Source organism: Cupressus sempervirens, chromosome 9, assembly GCF_028749045.1.
Source record: "Cupressus sempervirens isolate cs-2001-9-10 chromosome 9, ASM2874904v1, whole genome shotgun sequence".
In the NCBI taxonomy this organism is placed as follows: domain Eukaryota; kingdom Viridiplantae; phylum Streptophyta; class Pinopsida; order Cupressales; family Cupressaceae; genus Cupressus; species Cupressus sempervirens.
This window is the reverse complement of record NC_143126.1, coordinates 401494965-401516589: the sequence shown is the minus strand read 5'-3', so window position 1 is coordinate 401516589 and position 21625 is coordinate 401494965. Positions and strand designations below refer to the sequence as shown.

General features: G+C 35.0%; 1 protein-coding gene across 9 annotated transcripts in view; it reads left to right on the top strand.

Annotated features, from left to right (window-relative positions):
- The first annotated feature begins 14921 nt into the window (after nt 1-14921).
- LOC149538954 (uncharacterized) overlaps nt 14922-21625 on the top strand; it is a 72622-nt gene continuing 65918 nt past the window's right edge. For 4 of the 9 annotated variants that reach the window (XM_089800346.1, XM_089800341.1, XM_089800345.1 and 1 more), the window contains exons 1-2: nt 14973-15260; nt 15387-15542. The gene's annotated coding sequence lies outside the window, so the exon portion shown is untranslated. Of the gene's footprint in view, nt 15261-15386; nt 15550-21625 lie in introns of all 9 variants that reach the window. The other 5 variants (XM_089800348.1, XM_089800340.1, XM_089800347.1 and 2 more) reach the window with 3 other exon arrangements.

Here is a 21625-nt window from a genome sequence, read left to right as displayed (position 1 = left end):
GATTCCAAGACCAGACTATTAAACTATCCTAAGATGAGAAAATGGCATTCCTATTAAAATGACCAAAAGCATAATTATTCACTAATTTAGAGATAAGCCGCTCAATTATGGCAATTACTATGTTCACATCCACCACCTCTTTTCTAAAGATTCTCTTATTATGCTCCCACCAAATGGACCATATAACAGATGATGGAACAATAATCCATAAGCATGCAAAGATTGAATTGGTAAACAATATAGGCCATGTTTGAAACAACTCCCATAAGGATTTGGGAAAAGGGAAAGAGATAGACAATTTCCCCATGAAATAATGCCAGCATTGCAGAGAGAATTGACAATGTACAAAGAGATGATCAACTGATTCCTAATGTAGTTCACATAAAACACATTTAAATAGATTAGCTATATGAAGTTTTCCTATTCTGTCACTTGTAAGGATTCTGCTTTGGATAGCTAGCCAAGAGAAAACTCTAGCTTTTGGTAAGACACCTTTATCCCAATAGAAAATAAAGGCTCGATGGGCGACATGCTACTCGAACATATATAGAAGGGCCTCATATCCAGATTTAACAAAGTACAAAGTGGTAGGATACCACATTAGTTTATCACATCCTCTAAACCCAAAAACCAATATGTTTGCTAGAATATTAGCTAGGTTCCTATCCAAGTTTCTTCCAATATGAAGAGAGAAAGGATCTTTCCAACATACCTTATCGGACATAGTGTCAATATAATCCACATAATCCACTAAAAGATCCCCCAAACTAAAGATGGCACCCCCATAACCTCCTTCAATGTAGAAGATTGACATAGTGGAGGACACCCATTCTAAGAGTCCTTCCAAAAAGATACATTGAAGCCAGAATGAACCTACCAAGATAGGAACTTGGTGACTACTTCTCTAGAAGACATCATAAAGTTCCAAGTAGACAACCTGAATGAGGGATTAGAAATAGTAAAGATTCTATGAGAACAAGATGAATCTAAATATTTGGCTTGCATAATTTGGCACCATAGTGACTGATATTTGGAATACATATTCTAGACTAACTTCACACCAGAAAAGTTTTGCACACCAGCCCCTCTAGTAATTTTACTAGAGGAGAGCTTCTATAAGGACACTAGAGGAATATTTCTAGTATTAGTCATATTAGAAGACCAAAGGAAAGTGTGAATGATTCTTTCAAAGTAATAACAGACGATGGAGCTTGGAGAACTAAAATATAATAATTAGGGATAGGCAAGAGAACTATTTTGAACAATAAAATTCTACCACAAAGAGAGAGAGCTATTACAATAAATTATTATTATTTACACTTAAGTTTATTTAGGTTAATGTATTTAGTTATTAGTTGTAGTCTAGGAGTTTTCAACAACACAAGAGTTTGTTCCTATCTAAGTCATACTTATCTTCTCACCTTGATTGAGGATATCTCACCTTTTGTGGATGTATGCTTAGTTGTCAACCTTATCTCCTAATACTTTCTAGCTTGTTCTACAAGCTTCCTAGAGGCCTTTATAAATAGGCTCTCCTAGTGTATTTGCATATCATCATCATATCATATTGTACAACAACTTACATTTTATTTGACAATGTGATTTTTTTATTTTCAGACCAAACCCTTGCCTCTTCTTGTCTTTTTCTTCTCTGTGACAAGTTTTTTACGTGGAGGTGATTTGAGGGCTTGTGGATTTGATTTGCATATTTGCTCAAATCCAACATGGTCTCAGAGCTAGATTTTTTGTAGCTTGTTTAGTATTTGGAGAAAAAGGAGAAAGAGGGTTTGACATAATAGATTTAACATTTTTTGGGCTTTTTTCTTTATTTTTTGGAGGTGCGATGGCGGTGATTCAGAAAAAATAACTACACATGTGATTTTCAAATAGCGATATCTCCCTCATACAGACTCATTTTTTCAAGCAATATTTTTGTTTTGGGGTAGAATTTTGTGATCTACACATTGGTGCAGGAAGTTTGACATCTCTATTCCTGAATTTTTTTGTAACTCAAAATTCTTATTTTTTGCACCTTCAAAGGCTTCATTTGGGCTCATGTGGACACATATTTCAATGCTTTTTTTTTTTAAGTGCATGATTTATTGTCTACTTTCCAAATCTAGAATTAGTTTGGATAATATTGAGCTCCTATTTTTGGTGTTGAAGTAGAGGCTTCAGTTTGCTCCCTCTCTGCATCCAGAATCCAAGTTCTTTTCTCAGTTTTTGTGCTTTCTATAGTTGTTTTCTTTGGTATTTGAGGGATATCTTTATCAATTGTGGGGGGTATTTTCTTAATTTACTTCAGAATAAAACCCTTCTACTTCCATCTTCTTCTCTTAGTGTTGGATCCTTCTGTGACCTAGCTCACACTGCACAACTATCACACTTGGAAAACACAAATGACTAGGCTTCTCATGTCAAGAGGCTTATGGTCATGTCTGGATGAAAACCAACATGTTCTACAATGCTCTTTTGAGGTTCTTCAACACATAAAAAAAATGGATGAAGTCATGGGATTGGTTGCACTGAACATATCTGATAGTCTACTATTTCACTTGGATGGTTTGACCACTCCTTGGGCTATTCGAACCAAGTTTCATAACTTGTTTGGCACAGTGAATGAATTCCAAGCATTGCAGCTTGATGCAGAGTTGATTTCTTTGACACTTGACAACTTTCTCACCATTGAGGACTTCTTGATGAAGTTCAAATCTGCGTACAATTTTGCAAGGATGTGGGAAAAACAAAATAGATAATGAGTGTATCTTTTTGATACTCTCAAAGTTGTGAGGACAATATAAGATCTTTTCTTCCACTTTCTACTCCACTATGGATGCCTTGGGTAACAAACATCAAATGCTATCTTTTGAGACATTTTGTGATCGGTTGACATGGGAACAATCTAAGATCACTCAGATGGATTCACTTATAGGTTCACAGTCATAGGCATTGCTTACCAAGGATACATAGGAGCAGAAGCCAAAGTAGATATCTGATTCCTCTTCTCAGCACTCTACTGGTCCATCCTCTTCTTCTAAGATGAAGAAGAAAAAGAAGACTGAGACTCCTACCTATTCCTATTATCGGAAAGGATCTCATGATGAAGCATTTTGTTTTTAGAAGAGATTTGATGGCAATGAGAAATGGATTGCACATTTGCAAGCTCTTCTTTAGAAAATCATTGTTGCATCTCCATCCTCTTTTACCTCACAAGGGTCTTCCTTTTAGTCTTCTTCCATATCTTCAACCTCTACATTAGATCTTGGAAAGGGTCATGCATTACATGCATCCTTTGCATCCCCTTTACAGGTCCCTTGGATACTAGATTCAGGTGCTTCTCACCATATGACATCTTCTCAAGGTGTCTTCTCTACTCTTGAGGCTTCTCCCATTCCTCATATTCTCATGGGGAATAAAACTACCCTACTAGTCTATAGGAAAGGTTCAATTCACATCTAGGATGGTATATTCAATGATGTATTGTATGTTCCATCTCTATCTGCAAACCTTCTCTCGATTTCTCAGATTACACACAGTGGATCAGGGAAGACAATTGAGTTCACTATAGATGTAGTCTTCATTTGAGATCGTGCCATAGAAGGCCTTATTTCTATAGAGGAAATTTATCCTTCCACTCATCTCTACACCTTCTCACACTTTGGTCCACCATCTCCATTATCGGAGCATGGCTCTTCTCTTTCGCAGGAGCATCATGTGGTGCAGTTAGGATACTTGAACCTTTGTATTATTCTTGAGATCCCTGTTTTGACTTCCACACCACATCTAGTTGAGGTCTTTTCTCTTCAGTAGGGTTCTTCTTTAGCTCTATCTGACCCTCCAGCTCCTTTCATCGAGCCTCTTGGTGCACCTATTATGGATTTCATAGTGGACATTCATGATAGTGCCATCACACCTGCCTTGGGATTCCCTTTTAGGATCCTCATATTTTCTCCTTTGAGCATCACCTAGGCCTTCCAATTTTCCCTCTCATTCAAGGGTTCCCTTGTTTCCTCTACATTGGAATTTCATTTGTTTGATTCTTTCTCTAGGGCTCCATTATTTTGAGGGTCTTTCGTGTCTTTTCTATCTCTCATGTTGGGGGTGGGGGCTGCTAATTGTACTTATGGTTTCGAGAGAGTCTTTTGAGCCATCTTTGGTGGAAGTTGTCCTTTGGGGGCATTGTTGAGGCCTTCCTTCCTTCATGTTTTTTTTCAGCATGTGTGTACTTACCTCTTTTTGGGGGAGGGTTTTTCCCATGCAATTTTCCCTCTTTCCCTATTTTTAGAGGTTGCATTTCTTTGCATTTGTACATGAGTACCTAACATGGCCTCATTTTCAGAACCCATTATGCATTTCATCATAGTTGTTGTAAGCTTAAGTGCATTCCCCTAAGTTGCACTTAAGGGTGGGTGTTAGAGTAAATAGTTATTATTTATACTCTACTTAAGTTTACTTAGGTTAATGCATTTAGTTATTAGTTGTAGTCTAGGAGTTGTTGACTACATAGGAGTTTGTTCCTATCTAAGTCATACTTATCTTCTCACCTTGATCGAGGATATCCCACCTTTTTGTGGACGTATGCTTAGTTGTCAACCTTATCTCCTATTGCTTTCTAGCTTGTTATACAAGCTTCCTAGAGGCCTTTATAAGCATGCTCTCCTAGTGTATTTGTATATCATCATCATATCATATTGTATATCAACTTACATTTTATTTGAGAATACAATTTTCTTATTTTTAGACCAAACCCTTGCCTCTTCTTGTCTTTTTCTTCTTCGTGATGGGTTTTCTACGTGTAGGTGATTCGAGGGCTTGTGGATTTGATTTGTGTATTTGCTCAAATCCAAAAAAATCCACCTTGCCTTCTAAACCGAGATTCTACTCTTTAGTATATTGATAACATTGTCCCAAAATGAAGGTTTCACTTGTCCCATGAAGAGCGGGATCCCTAGGTATGTGGATGACAACTCATCTACTGGAAAGCCAAGAATATTAATTATTCTTTGCTTAAATGAGTTAGGCATAAAGAGCATAAAGACTTTTGACTTATTTGAATTAATGACTTGACCAAACCCAAAAGTATATGTATATAAAATTTACTTAATACATCTAGCCTCACTAATAGAGGATCTACCAAATAGGAACGTATCATCAACAAAAATATTATGGGTTACAAAGACCTCTAAATTCGGTATATTTATAGCTTTCCAGTTGGCTAGCAAATGTTGTCGAAGTATAGATCTACTAAGAGCTTCAGCCATGATAATAAACAAGAAAGGAGAAAATGGATCCCCTTATCAAACTCCTTGGGTAGCTTGGAAAAAGGGAGAAGGTATGCCATTGATAATGACTGCAAAAGTGGCCCCATAGAGGCACTTCTTAATCAATTTACACTAGGAAGCTGAGAAGCCAAACTTGGAAAGGACTTCCAAGAGAAAAACCCAATCCACTTTATCATAAGCTTTCATGATATATAACTTAGCCACAAAAGAAGATGTCTGATAAGTTTCAATAGTATGTAGGACTTCTAAAGAAACAAGAGTCCCATTAGGTGTATCCCTACTTGGAACAAAATCTCCTTGCTGAGGGGAAACTAATCTAGGGATTAGAGCTTTGAGCCTGAGATAGATAGCTTTAGTTATGATCTTATATATGGAATTACATAATGAAATGGCCCTAAAATCTGCAAATGTTTGAGGTGATTTTGACTTAGGGATCAAAGTGAGGTTTGTTCTATTGAAGATTTTAAGAATATATCCATTCTTATGAGATTCATCTACAACCATCAGGAGATCAAAACTAACCACATCCTAACACTTTTGATAGAATAGCATGGTGAAACCATCGAGACTAGGGGATTTCTTCGGTGCCATAGAGAAAATAATAGAGCGGATTTCATCAATACTAAAAGGCTTCATAAGATTATCATTATTTGCACTTATAACTAAAGATGGGATGGACTGTAGTAACAAATTCCTATTACACCTATTATCTGTCAGGAGCACACCAGGTGCAAGTAAGTTTTTGAAAAAACCTACCCCCCATTATTGATGTCCTGTTGCGACACTAATGTATCCCTCGTCAAAACACTTTTAATGCCTAAGATTGATGAAGAAGCTTTCCTAATTTTAACAAAGGCATGAAAAAAAAATTGTGCTCCTATCACCCTCTTTTAATCACAACTCACAAGATTTCTACCTCCAGTTAATCTCCTCCCTTGCACATAGTGTTTCCCAATAGCATTGGAGAGATTTTTGTTCCTCTGCTACTTCTGCATCTATCCCAGAATTCATAACATGGTGAGAAATAAGACTACAATCATTTTCAACCCTAGTCTTTTCATGGAACACATTCTTAAATACTTATTTATTCCATATTCTAATTTTGGATTTTATGAATCTAAGCTTGTTGGAAAATTGAAACATTTTGGTACCTTTAGAGAAGGGTAGACTAATCCACCATTGTCGAAGCAGCTGAAGAAAATGGGGATGAGTGAACCACATACTTTCAAACTTAAAGGAGGAACACTACTTTGGCATGGTTGGGTTGGTCAACTCAAGAGAGATAGGAAAGTGATCAGATTCTGAAGAAGACATAATTTCAGTAGAAAGATTAAAATTTAGAAGTTTCAAGTCCTGAGAAATAAGAAATCTATCCAATATAGAAGAGATAGGAGTAGCAGACCTACAATTAGTCCAAGTAAAAATTCCATTTGAAAAAAGAACATCACACGAGGCATTATCCTGAATAAAAAAAGTTGAATTCATCTACGATCCTCTGAGCAATATCATTACCCCCAATCTTTTCAATTGAATATGAAATGGCATTAAAATCACCATTGATAACAAATGGAAGGTTATCAATTTTACTAATCTGATCAGTAAGTGATTCCCATAGTATGAGTTTATCTAGGGTGAAGAAGGCCAATAGACATTAAAAACAAAAAACATCAAACCAATTGAATTCAATGAGCTGCCAATTGGATTTTGACACTAGTATATGCCCTGTAATACACTTACTCTTCCACATGATAATAAGACCTCCAGATGCTCCAGAAGATGGGACACAACATGTCTCCCAAGAAGGCTAGTTCCTACAAAACTTCTCAAAAGAATCCTAAGAAAGTTTGGACTCTTAAAGAAAAATAATGTCAACTTGAGAGGATAAAATAAATTTTTTAATCCTACCACTCCTATTAGGGGCATTTAAACCCCTGACATTCCAAGACATAATCCTCATTGTGAAGCAGGAGAATACATCACTCTCCTAGTTCGAATAATAGGTGAAAGGGACTCTAAGAGAGTCAATTGAATACCAGCTTCAATTTCTTCTTTAACTTAGGAAGCAAGAGGTTTATGGTCCCTCTTTTTGGGGGTTTAATGACCAACACAGGAGACACAAGAGCAAGAGAGCTCTCTAATTGAGCAATGGATAATTCTTGAGAAAAATTGAAGCAATTGGCAACATACAAACAATTTTGCTCAATGTCTTCATTCACAAACACACCCTATTCCAAAGAAATATAATCAAGGAATTGAGCTGCTACTGAAATAATGACACTATTAGACCTCAAACAAGTTTCTTGGTCAGTTAGCAAGGAAATAGGAGAAGACAAAGTAGGGACAAAAGGCTGAGTACAAAACATTAAGTTCTGGATGATACCCTGCTCTTCAAGAGGAGGAAAAGCCTGATGCACTAGAGGTAGATCAACCCATTCAAAGGAAGAAATAAGCAAGTAGGATACAATGGATGCCAAAAGTTCACCATAAGTTAGACCACAAGCATTGGAAAAGGAGAAAGAGCAACAAAAACTAGACCTACCATCCACACAAGAAAGATATAACAAAAATAAGGAAGGGGGTAGAGATGAAAATACAGGAACAAACTCTTGACTAGTCGATGCTACTTGCACCCCAAATATTTTCTCTATATCAAGCCAAGGGAAGGAAATATCCCACTCTTCGACTGCACAAGCATCATGAAAAGAACATTGATTAATAGGAACCAACTGTAAAGGGTGTGATACTGAAGTTGAACAATGGCAAGAAAATGAACATAATTTTAGATAAAAAATAAAACATTGATAGATGTCATGCAACACTGGAAGAGAATGTTGACACTCATATGAAAAATGGCCCAAATAGTTGGCATTTTTGTCAATAGTAGTTGTCTCTAAATACTGAATCTGTTGAATCCAGGTCCGAAATTTCAAGAAAATTAAAATATCTGTAAGAAAAGGCTCCCTCTTCTACATGAGTATACAAACACTTACAACTAGATGTAGCCAAGAGGATGGAACCAAATCATGCTTAACAAATATTCCTAGCTTATTTGCAATAATCTCAACCAGAGAGGGATCTTTGTATTCCAATGAAAGACTTGGGAAAGCAACCCACTGAGGGAAAAACCATGAAAAATATTTAGATATATCAAAATGGGGCATCCAACCCATAGTAGTAATGCTAATCTTCTTGCAGAACCAACCCTTAAACTTGTGCACATCTACTTTGTGAGTGTGGGAGTCAAAAATTACAACAAAGGCTAAAGCATCCTTCTCAAACAAAAATAACTCTATCAAACCCACCCAATAACATCTAGCCCAAGAGAATAGAGACTCAAATTCCACCAAGCATACCAATAAGAGCCAACAAACCCAGCAAATCCACCCTAGAATTGATTAGATCAAAGGGAAATACAACCCTAGGTTTAGACGGCCAACAAGATGGGCTACCCTGAGTCGAGACTTGTTGTTCTTGATTTTGGAAGGGCATCAAAGGAGATTTAAGGCAAGGGCACCCTATCTTTGGAGTGAAGAGAGCTTGACGTGATTGAGAAGAGGGTTTTAGAATCATATTCTAGTTAGGAGAATACACAAACTGCAGAACAGGACTTCCTTGCGACATGGAAATAGGTGATACGAGTTGAGAATCTTGACATATATCAAATGGGGGTTGACACAAAAAGGGTTTCTTATGCTTGAATCTATGAAAAGTACGACGAGCAGGAAAATGACAAGGCTTAAATTGATGAGGGGGATGTGGGCCAAGGACACCAATGAATGACTTACCAAGATGGGTACCAGAAGAAGGGTGAAAGGGTGAGGACCCAAAATACCTCTAAACACAATATTCCTAGGGGGAAATGCAAATTGAACCCTCGACTGATTTGTGTGGACTTGAAAAGTGCAAAACTTCACCAACTTCACACTATCCCTCCATACTCCTTGCTGGAGAATGCATTCTAGCATATGACTAGAAATTCTCAAATGTGCAAAATCTTCCTCATCAAGAGGGAAATCACCCTCACATAGATTACTAGTATCTATGTCCACCTTAGCCTCTAAAGAAACCACTTGTAAAACATCCTACTATCGATCATCCATCCCATCACCTTGTCGTTGATCTACCAAACCAACGCTTTGCTGCTGTGTTTCCATTCCACCTAGATCCTGACAGGAATCTCTTTCATACTCATCTAACTAGTCAATAAAAATCACCATCACAATCTCATCCATAAGGAAATTTAAATCATACTTATAGAATCATGATTCATACATCATTTGATTCATTTTATGTCTCTAATATACATGATTTAAAATTTAGACTTTATAGCACTCAATATTAAGCAATGTAAACTAATTTCATGCATTATACTAATTTATGCAATGAAAAAACTAAAACAATTCTTATGAATCTTTCAAACCACTTTATGATTACACACTAAGATACAATTACTAATTTTTAAATAATTATATAGATAAAGATTCTCATACCTCCCCTTCTTTTTATATATTACACATCTTTCTATCCATTTTATCTCTCCATATCTCTTCTTATTATATCTTTCTTCTTTCATCAATATCTTTATTTTCCTTCCTCTCCTTTCTAAGTAAGAAAAACTAAGAGCTATCTTATATAGCTAAATATTCCAAGACATAATCCTCATTGTCAAGTAGGAGAACACATCACTCTCCTAGTTTAAATAATAAGTGAAAAGGTCTCCAAGAGAGTCGATTGAATACCAGCTTCAATTTCTTCTTTAACCTTGGAAGCAAGAGGTTTATGACCCCTCTTTTTGGGGGTTTTAATGACTGACATAGGAGCAAGACAGCTCTCCAATCAAGCAATGGATAATCCTTGAGAAAAATTGAAGTAGTTGGCAACATACAGACAATTTTTCTCAATGTCTTCATTCACAAACATACCCTCTTCCAAAGAAATATTATCAAGGACTTGAGCTACTACCGAAATAATGACACTACTAGACCTCAAACAAGTTTCTTGGCCATTTAGCAAGGAAATAGAAAAAGACAAAGTAGGGACAAAAGGTTGACTACAAATATCAAGTTTTGGATGATACCCTACTTTTCAAGAGGAGGAAAAGCTTGACACACTAGAGGTTGGTCAAACCATTTAGAGGAACAAATACGCAAGCAAGATACAATGGATGCCAAAAAGTTCACCAGAAGTCAGGCCACAAGCATTGGAAAAGGAAAAAGAGCAAGAAAAACTAGACCTATCATCCACACAAGAAAGAGATAGAAAAATAATGAAGGAGGCAGAGATGAAAATATAGGAATAACCTTCTAACTAGATGGCATTACTTGCACCCTAGATCTTTTCTCCATATCAAGCCAGGGGAAGGAACATCCAACTCTTCCACTGTACAAGCATCACGAAAAGAACATTGATTAACATGAACCAACTATAAAGGGTGTGATATTGAAGTCGAACAATGGAAATAAAACAAGCACATTTTTAAATTAAAAATAAAAATTTGACAGATGTCATGTGACACTGGAAGAGAATGCTGACACTCATATGAAAAATGGCCCAAAGAGTTGGCATTTTTTTCAATAGTAGCTGCCTCTAAATATTGAATCTGTTGAACCCAGGTCCCAAATTTTGAGCAAATTGAAATATCTATAGGAAAAGACTCCCTCTTCTGCATGAGGATATAAACACTTACAACCAGATGCAACTGAGAGAATGGAACTCATGCTTAACAAATATTCCCAGCTTATTTGCAATAATCTCAATCAGAGAGGGATCTTTGTGTTCTAATGGAAGACTCGAGAATGCAACCCACTGAGTGAAAAATTGTGACAAATCTTTAGATACATCAAAATGGGGCATCCAACCCATAGTAGTAATGCCAAACCCCTTGTAGAACCAACCCTTAAACTTGTGCACATATGCTTTGTGAGTGTGAGAGTGAAAAATAACAACAAAGGCTAAAGAATCCTTCTGAAACAAAAATAACTTTGTTAGACCCACCCAATAATAGCTAGCCCAAGAGAGCAGAGACTCAAATTGCACCAAAGACTGAAGCATACCAATAGGAGCTGACGAACGTAATAGATCCACCCTAGAACTGATCAGATCAAAGGGAAATACAACCCTAGGTTCAGACAACCAATGAGATGGGCTACCCTGAGTTGGAACTTATTGTTCTTGATTCTAGAAGGGAATCAAAGGAGAATTAGGGCAAGGACACCTTATATTTGGAGTGAAGAGAGCTCGACACGACCGAGAAGAGGGTTTCAAAATTAAATTCTGGTTAGGAGAAGACACAAATTGTGGAACAAGACTTCCCTACAATACGAAAATAGGCAATGTAAGCTGAGAATCTTAACAGATATCAAATGGGGGTTGACGCACAAAGGGTTTCTTACACTTGAATCTATGAAAAGTAGGACAAGCGAGAAAATGTTGAGGCTTAAACTGATGAGGGGGATGTGGGCCAAGAACAACAACAAACAACTTACCAGGATGGGCACTAGAAGAAGGGTGAGGACCCATAATACCTCTAAACACAATAGTCCTAGGGTGAAATGTAGATTGAACCCTCGATCGATTCACCTAGACTTGAAGAGTGCAGATATTCACCGACTTCACACTATCCCTCCATACTCCTTGCTAGAGAACCCATTGTGGCATATGACCAAAAATTTTCAAACATGCCAAATCTTCCTCAACAGGGAAATTACCCCAACACAGATTAGCGGTATGTGTGTCCACCTTAACTTTTGAAGAAACCACTTGTAAAATATCCTGCTACTGAGCATCCAACCCATCACTTTGCCGTCGATTTTCCAAACCAACACTTTGTTGCCATGCTACCAGTCCACCCAGATCCTAACAAGAATCTCCCACATACTCATCCAACTCGTCAATCATAATCGCCATCACAATCTCATTCATCAAGACATTTAAATCATACCTATAGAATCATGATTCATACATCATTTGATGACACTTAAAAATAGGTCTTGCTAAGTTAGGAGTCATTTTATGTCTCTAATACACATGATTTAAAATTTAGACTTTATACCACTCAATATTAAGTAATGCAAACTAATTTCATGCATTATACTAATTTATGCAATGAAAATAAGAGACGCAAAGCGTCGTAGTTCCTGCCATATGTGTCGTGGTTATAGTATTGTAGAGTGTGGCAACAAAAGGTTGAGATGGAGGAATAAACTTTTTAATTTGAAGGAATGTAAAATGTATTAGAACAACATTCTTTATATCCTTTGATCTTTTAGATGTTGAACTATATTTAAACCATATAAAAATTAATTGTTATTGTACATAGAACTTAAGAACTAAAGACAGTGGAGAAACATAGACTATTACATTTTGCATAAATATTTGTAGTTGAATGCAAGTAGATAAGTTATAGCTCTTACCAAGTGCAAAATTACTTCTTTGTGTCATTAGAATTTTGACATCAATGCCTTTACAAAAAAAGTTACAACAAGCTCTAAATTGGAAAACTCAAAGATGTAAAATAATTTTAGAACAAAATGGAATTCTTTAACCTCAAGAGTTTTGAGATTGGAAAACATCTTCATAAGTCCTCAAGAAATGTTGTTCAATTTCACTAAAAAAATCACGCATACATTACAACGCAACACATTTTTTGCATTATTGGTTTTTTCATGAGAAGTCTTGAGATAATAAATAAAATTTCTATAATACTAGTTTGAATGCAATTATAAAGTTGTCATAAATGTCTTGTAATGTGTTGTGAATGAATGGATCATTGAGATCTTGTGCAAGGTTAAACAATACCAACCTAAACCCTAATAAAAGTATAAGCATGTTATAACTAAATTCTACATATAGAAAAGATATCCACAATTTAAATTGCTTATTCTTTGTGTCTTGGAGTCTGCAATACAATAAATTTTATTTTATTTTTAGCATGCTTGCAATGTAAGAAACCAAAAACTAATTGTTTATCTTAAAAGAAAGAATTATATGACTAAAAAACTAGAGAAATTGGAAACTACCAAATATTTTTTTTTTTTTACAAATATTTAACATCAAATAATTCTTTATTTAAAACAAAACTACAATCAATTGTCTTCTTTATACACTATTAAATATTTAATCAACATCTTGACACCAAAAATGATATAAGATATTTTAAATTTTAAATATATAAACAATAAACATAATTGACGTACAATAACTACCATTTTAAAATTCTTTGTAATATTATTTAGTTTTTAATTTTAAAAATTCTTTGTTACATTATTTAGTTTTTATTACTTTTAATTCTTTTAAAAGACAATGCTTTAAGAACAAAATTAATCAAAATTTATGAATTAGTACATTCTATTATTATTAATTTGATTAATGATAAGGTAAAGTGTGGTGTGACATATCTTTTATAATAATTATATTAATTGCACAATTGATACAAAAAATTAGAATTTTAAATTTTCATTGATTTTTAGTTTTAAAAATTAAATTTTTTCATTACTATTAAGACCTAATAAGATTTCAATTAAATACTATTTTTGTTTTTCAAAAATAAAAATAAAAAAGTTCAAATTTTATAAAGAATTTAAATTCTCAAATTCTTGAAATGATAAAGTAAATGTAGTGTGAAGTCATCTTTTATGATATTTTCAATTATATTAATAGCACAATTAATGATAAAAGTTAGAGCTTTAAATTTTTCTTGATTTTTTGGTTTTAAAAAATAAGTTTCTCCCTTACTATTATTAGTGAGAGCCAATATGATTTTAGTTAAGTAGCTTTTTTCCATTTTTAAAAATAATAAACATATTTAAATTTTATAAAAAACTTAGAACCTAAAAAAATACTTGAATCTTATTGGTTAAACTAATATATTTTATAGTTTTTAATTGCATCTAATGGATGCAATAGTATTTGTCTATGAGAGTGTGGTGTGACATATCTTTTATAATAATTATATTAATCAGATAATTAATACAAAAAGTTAGAATTTAAATTTTCATTAATTTTTAGTTTTAAAAATTAAATTTCTTCATTACTATTTAGTAAGACCTACTAAGATTTCAATTAAATACTATTCTTGTTTTTCAAAAAATAAAATTAAAATGTTCAAACTTTATAAAGAATTTAAATTCTCAAATTCTTAAATGATAAAGTAAATGTAGTGTCACATCATCATCTTTTATGATATTTTCAATCATATTAATTACACAATTAATACTAAAAGTTAGAGCTTTAAATTTTTCTTGATATTTTGATTTCAAAAATTAATTTTCTCCCTTACTATTATTAGTGAGAGCCGATAAGATTTTAGTTAAATAGCTTTTTTCCATTTCAAAAAATAATAAAAAATTCAAACTTTATAAAAAACTTAATAACTAAAAAAATACTTGAATCTTATAGGGTTAAACTAATATATTTTATAGTTGCATCTAATAGATACAACAATGGATGCAATAGTATTCTTGCCTATAATAGAAACTAAAAACTAAAACAATTCTTATGAATCTTTCAAACCACTTTATGATTACACACTAAGATACAATTACTAATTTTTATATAATTATATAAATAAAGATTCTCTTCCCTCCCCTTCTTTTTATATTTATTATATATTACACATCTTTCCATCCATTTTATCTCTTCATATCTCTTCTTATTATTTCCTTCTTTCATCAATATCTCTATTTTCCTTCCTCTCCTTTCTAAGCAAGCAAAACTAAGAGCCATCTTATATCGTAGAAGACTTAAAAATTGGTGTTTTGTTTTCGTTTTTCTCCACATCGAAGACAATTTTGGGAACGGCACCTTAATACACTTTTTGATCTCTCAGCCCAAAAACATCGAATGCCGACTCTATTTCCACCATCATAGATCCCTCATCTCCTTATCAAATTTGACAGCAACATATCCGTGCAAATTCACAACACGCAGTCGACAATATATTAAGGATGTGTATTATTTTCCTCAATTCTTACAAACCAGGTAAGGGTTTTTCTCCTCCAATTTACTTAATATTTTTCAAAAACTTGAAGGATGGATATCGCCTTGGGTATTACGAGATATAATTTTTTAAACGTCAATTTTTAATTTAGTGGTAGCCAAACGCAGGGAACGTTCTTGTCTGGTTGGGCATCCAATTTGAGAACCTTTGTTGTCTTCAAAAGCAGAGTTACCGCTTATCAAAGTTTTGCTTTTTAGGCAATTGGGTAATATATGAATTGGATCATCATTCGAAGCCTTCATAATTCCACGATACGATACAAGGTTCAAAGTAATGAACCCTACCTGATATTGTTTTATTTAATGGAATTGAGCAGCAAAATTCAGCTGCATAGGACCTACTTTATCTGTAATACTTCATTTGCTTGGTTTATGACACTGCATTTGTAAACGATCATGATTAGTTTTACTGCATGTATGCCTTGCAAAGAGTAGTTTAAAAACACTGTATGCCTAATGCACACGAATGTGCTAGGAACTCTAGCAAACAAGTTATATTACATCATACTATAAATTCTATTTGTTGTGCTGCATAGCATTGGCGAACGTTGATCCAGTCTCTAACGTAAATTTAGCCTGAATGAAAAATTTTGTATTAAATTTTTCATGCTTAAACGCATTCTGTTGAAAATATCTTCATACATTTTCCCCTTTATCTTATTCTTTTCTGCTTGTTTTTGTACCCCTTGTGTTTTGTTCTTTTGTAAACATGGCTACTATGACAGAGTACATAAAGGATTGCTAATTAAAAAAATCCCTTGTAAAATTACGACGGTCTATAACTAAAGCATTTAGATATGCTTTTCAAAATCCTATATAATTAATTTCAAATTGTCTTCCTACATGATTTAAGTGGTTATGGGTGAAAGGGTATGGATTAAGTTTAAAATGTAAGTTACGCACATACGAATATTTTGTAGTTACCTAGTTCAAGCAGACTTCTAGTTTGGAAATTCTGGGGCCATAGCTTGCAGTGTCTTTGTGGCATTTCTCTTTTAACATAAACATCTATGATTCTCAAAAATGTTTGTGGGAACTGTTGAAGTTTGTAGCTGTGATAGAGATCTTTATCTCTTATTTTATGAGATAGAAATATGTTTGTTATGACCATTATGGTCATCTTCAGTTGAAAGAGATATTTGTGATTATATTCAAGTTAATATTATGCCAAAAGACATGTCATATGTCAAGCGAAGAGGCATTGAATATGTTGAAATATGAAGGGTCTTATTTTTAGGACTCTAAGAGGCCTTCATGTGGAAGATGAAGAGTCTAATGCAATCTATTTATATGATTGCTTAGTATATTGTAAATATGATAAAGTGAAAGCCTTGTATTGTGAACATTTTTCTTGATCAATAAAAGAAATATTTTGCGGTTGTGGCTGGGTTTTTCCCTTCATATGGAAGGATTTTCCCGGGATAAATGCATTGTGTATTTTGTGTACTATTTCTGCTCCTGTATTGCTGTTTATCTCTATTTCTAGGTCTTAACTTTAAAATGGTATCAGAGTCTCTGATAACAGCAGTATAGGAGATTGTATAAGTCTATTTGTGTTTGCTAAAGGCTAATAGCAGCTTTGCATTTCTGATTGCCTTTCAAGTAGGAGATGGACTTTGCATAATATGTCAAGCGTGAGATTATTTGTGTCGAGTCACCTCCATTGTTCTAGGCGAATTTTGGACTCTACTTGGTGATGGAAAAGTAAGCAATCCGTTCTTCATTGAGCTCCTAATTCTGTTCAATCTGAAAAGGGGTGAGGCCCATCACTAGCATCTATCAAGGAAAGCAAGCTTGACAATAGTCACAATAGTTTAAGGATTAGAGTCACAATGGGTAGATAAGTTTTCTTATATTTACTTCTGCGATTGAAGGATATATATTTTCTTTGGATGTATCTCACATAGTCTCATTATTCTTCATATCATTCACGATCTACATATGATCTTGTCGCGGTGTCTTTTGTTTTTGAAGCAGAGTAATGTTTTCATGTTGATTGAAGCTTAATATGGATAGGAGATCATCTAATATTAATCTTCAAATCCCGTGCATAAGCTATCTGGAGGAGATCGTCTGTTATTTATCTTTAGTCAATGTAGGAGCGATGACTGAGCTTTATAAATGCTTCAATATCCTTATGGAGATGGACCATTTATTCCATTGAGGGTATTTTTTTATAATCATTTCTAAGCAGTGATCTCTTATTATTAATGTTCAGCTCTTTATATTTATTACCAACAACTCTTTGAGCATGTGCATTTTATTCTTAGAAATTTTTGTTTGGAACCCGTGATGATTTGGGATTGTGACCTGGCTCATGCAAGTTGGAACCGACGGGAGATAAAATTTGATGTGAGTAATATTTCATATTGGCTGGAGCTGGGCAATCTTTTGCGCAAAGCTCTTTGAGTGACTCTCTATTTGCTAATGACGATGATTATGTGGCAAACTCATTCATGTTATGTGATTATCATTTGATGGACCCTCTAGTGACTTCAAAATGAAACGTCAATCTTGTAACTTCTATCATCTGTTGTAGTGGTATTTGCACTATACATGTCATTGGCATCATTTTATTGATATAATTGTCGGGTTGATAAATTCCTCTTCTCATTGGGCCTCTTTAGTTCTTTGTCTTATGTCCTTGCTGAACATTGACTTGGTATCTATATGATGTATTTGTTTCTGTCGTGGTGGCCATCAAATGATGAGTTTTTTGAACGGCAAAATTTTAGTAGTTTTGGTGTTGTGGTTTCTATCAGTGCATGCGGAGGAGATATGTTTTGGTTGTCTTTTATTAGCATGTATAGAGGATTTACATTTTGTTCTTGAAGAGCATGCATAATTGGTGATGCCATGACTGCAAGAAAAGGGAGAAGTAGAGTTCTGCTCGAGAATTTCTAATACATGCAAAGCATTCGTAGGTAGAACGTACTATTAAGGTGAGGAGTCAGATTGCATTTGGCAACAATCATAGTGTGAGATTGGAAAGGAAACATTCATGTTGGAAGACCGTGGACTCATGGTGACCTCCACCTCAGCGGGAGCGAGCTGTGAAAATTAGCAGTCAAACTTTGTGCCTTTTAGCACAAAGACTATGAAAGTGGCATTGTCGATGGCCATGAGGAGAGGAATAATTAGTGGCATGAATTAGAGAAGTAGAAGCAATGTCTAGGAAGGAGGGTTTCTGCTTGTTTGTTGGGTGTCTTTCGTAAGGCACCACCGATAGAGAGTTGGAGAGCACCTTTAGCCATTTTGGCAATATTTTGGAAGCCCAAGTGTTGTTAGTCAGAGAAACTGGTCGCCCTCATGGTTTTGGCTTTGTAACAACTTCTGATCTGAGAGCCATAGAAGATGCAATTGATGAGTTACATGCATTTGAGTTAAATGGGAGGAACATGTTTCTTAACAAAGTTCAACCTAAGGTAGGGTGAAATTCAAATTATGGTTTTGATTCTAGCCACAATTCTGAAAGCAAAATGCTTTTACCATTCCCTGACATCATGAAGTTGGTGTTTCAAAAGCAGTGTGGGGTTGATGCTTTGTGAAGTGGGTGCTTCTAAATTGTCTGAGAGATTATCACAGCATTGGAAGCTTGTGGTATTCCTTCTAAAGCTATATAGAGGTGTTGTGAATAAGCCAAAAGATGTACAAGATGAAATCTCTTTTGTGTATATTTGTGTGCATTAGACCACAAAGAGATAAGTATTTATGATTATAGCTCTTGAATATTGAATTTTTAAATAGTGATTTCTCTTAGCATTGATAGGCATGAGTTATCAATATTCCTCGTGGTTGCAGGATGCAAAGGGATGGTGAGAGATTATGCAATGCTGTTTGCAGTATTCTTGATACAAAGTGATGACACATTATTAAAAGGGGAAGATCATATTTAGAAAGGGAGACTATTCAGCTTCAGAGGGAGGTTACGTGACAGAGGATGATGTCCAACCCTTTGCAAGTTTATGCAATAGTCAGCCATCAGCCATCTTATTTTGGTGATTAAAGTTGTCCCTGTTGAGACGAAGTCTTTGTTAAGAGAAAATCTCAGTTATTGCTGCATTCTTCTTTGAGAGAAGTTTGAGGTGAAAGCCCTCGTTGCACCCTTTGCAAATAGATACAGTGGACTGCCCTCTGCATGTAGGCATGATGGAAATTTATTCTTCTTTGAGAGAAGTTTGAGGTGAAAGTCCTCGTTCCACCCTTTGCAAGTAGTAGGTGGACCACCCACTGCTTGTAGGCATGATGGAGATTTATTCTTCTCTGGGAGAAGTTTTAGGTGAAAGTCCTTGTTCCACCCTCAACAAGTAGGTACAGTGGACCACCCTCTACATGTAGGCATGGTGGAAATGTATCCTTCTTTGGAAGAAGTTTTGAGATAAAAGTCCTTGTTCTACCCTCCACAAGTAGGTACGATGGATTACCTACTACGGGTAGGCATGATGAAAGTCATGCATGTAACTTCATGACTCTTACCTTATGTGCTTATGAAGTAACTATGGTGAATTATGTATACTGAGATAACATATGTTATGTGATTGATGTCTTTGGTTACAGCGATGAGTGTTTGCCTCATTAAAGATCTATCTCTTGCTAAGAGGGAGTGTTGAAGTTTGTAGCTGCGATAGAGATCTTTATCTCTTATTTTATGAGATAGAAATATGGTTGTTATGACTGTTACAGTCATCTTCAGCTGAAATAGATATTTGTGATTATATTCAAGTTAATATTATGCAAAAAGACGTGTCATACGTCAAGCGAAGAGGCATTGAATATGTTGAAATATGAAGGGTCTTATTTTTGGGACTTTAAGAGGCCTTCATGTGGAAGATGAAGAGTCTTATGCAATCTATTTATATGATTGCTTGGTATGTTGTAAATATGATAAAGTGAAAGCCTTGTATTGTGAACATTTTTCTTGATCAATAAAAGAAATCTTTTGCAATTGTGGCTGGGTTCTTCCCTTCTTATGGAAGGGTTTTCCCAGGATAAATGCATTGTGTATTATTTCTACTCTTGTATTGTTGTTTATCTCTATTTCTGGGTCTTAACTTTAACAGGAACCTCTTGATTAGTAAGAGAAAAATGCAAAATTTCAAGTCCGAATACACACATCTGAATTGCTCAAGCACTCGCGTTACCTAGAAGCCACAAAAAAGGACTTTGTGAAATTTTATGGTCTTCACATATAAGGGCATCACTTTTAAGTTTATTTTATGTTCCGACTAGTATGTCTTTTAATTTGCATATGACAAATCCCTCAATATATAGTTTTACTGGTTGATGGCATACAATATTATCCATGAACATTGTTACCCCCATGTTTGTCTCGCCATTGTTATTGCTGAGATCTGAATTGTGCCAAGTTGAAGTTGAACTTGATCCTTTACCCCTTCAACCCCAAGTTCAAGTCAACATTATTTGTGAAAGTGCAAAAAGAAAAGACCCTCTTTCGGCCTTCCCATCGACCCAAAATGTCTTATACAAAGCTGAAGTCGATACAAGAAAGTGTCGTTTCAACTTCAACTTCGATTTCCTTTTCTTGACAGTTTTCTCTTGTTTTCTTCTGCAGGAATTTGTTAGGTAAGTAGACACGATTTGAAAGGCCCCACATTCTTTCACGAACTTGAGATGTAAAAGGCAATAAATGTGACAGCTAGGCAACACGTGTCAAAATACAAGTTATTTTCAGAAAAGAAAGTAATGATTGGTTGACATCATTAGAAGTGAAATGGCGTACTGATTAGATGGGGATAATTAACTGAAAGCGGCTTAGAGGTCTTGTCAAGTAAATGAACACGTTGGTATTAATGTTTCTCACACTCCATATCTGTCCATAATTTCCCGAAATCGTACTCCTTAAATTCTCCCCTTTTCTATTTTAATTGCTTATCTTACCCTGTTGGAGCCCAAAACATCAAGCTGGTAAGAACAAAACTGGAGTGCTTGGCTTTGCAAAAACTGGTGAGTGCGTAAAACAACCTTCTCTGTATTTTTTTTTTCTTGTTCTTGGTTTTTGTTAAGTTTCTTGTCAGCTTTTATTTTTGCAGTCCTCTGTTAAAGCAATTATGACTCTTTTTCAGCCTAAGCTTGAGGAACCCTGCTTATTGAGCTCCTATCTGAGATTCGGGACACCTTCTTGGTGGATTTAACCAAGTTGATTGAAAGAATTAAGAATGCATAGGGTGGACCCATTTACCAAAAACTTGCCAGTAATGGGTTGGTAAAAGCTGCAACATTCCCGTCTGCCATAGGATGCCTATAATTGATTATTGAGTGTGCGAACCGTTATGACCCGCTTACCAAGTGTATCAAGAAAGTCACAGGTGAAGTTTTGGCTAGAATTG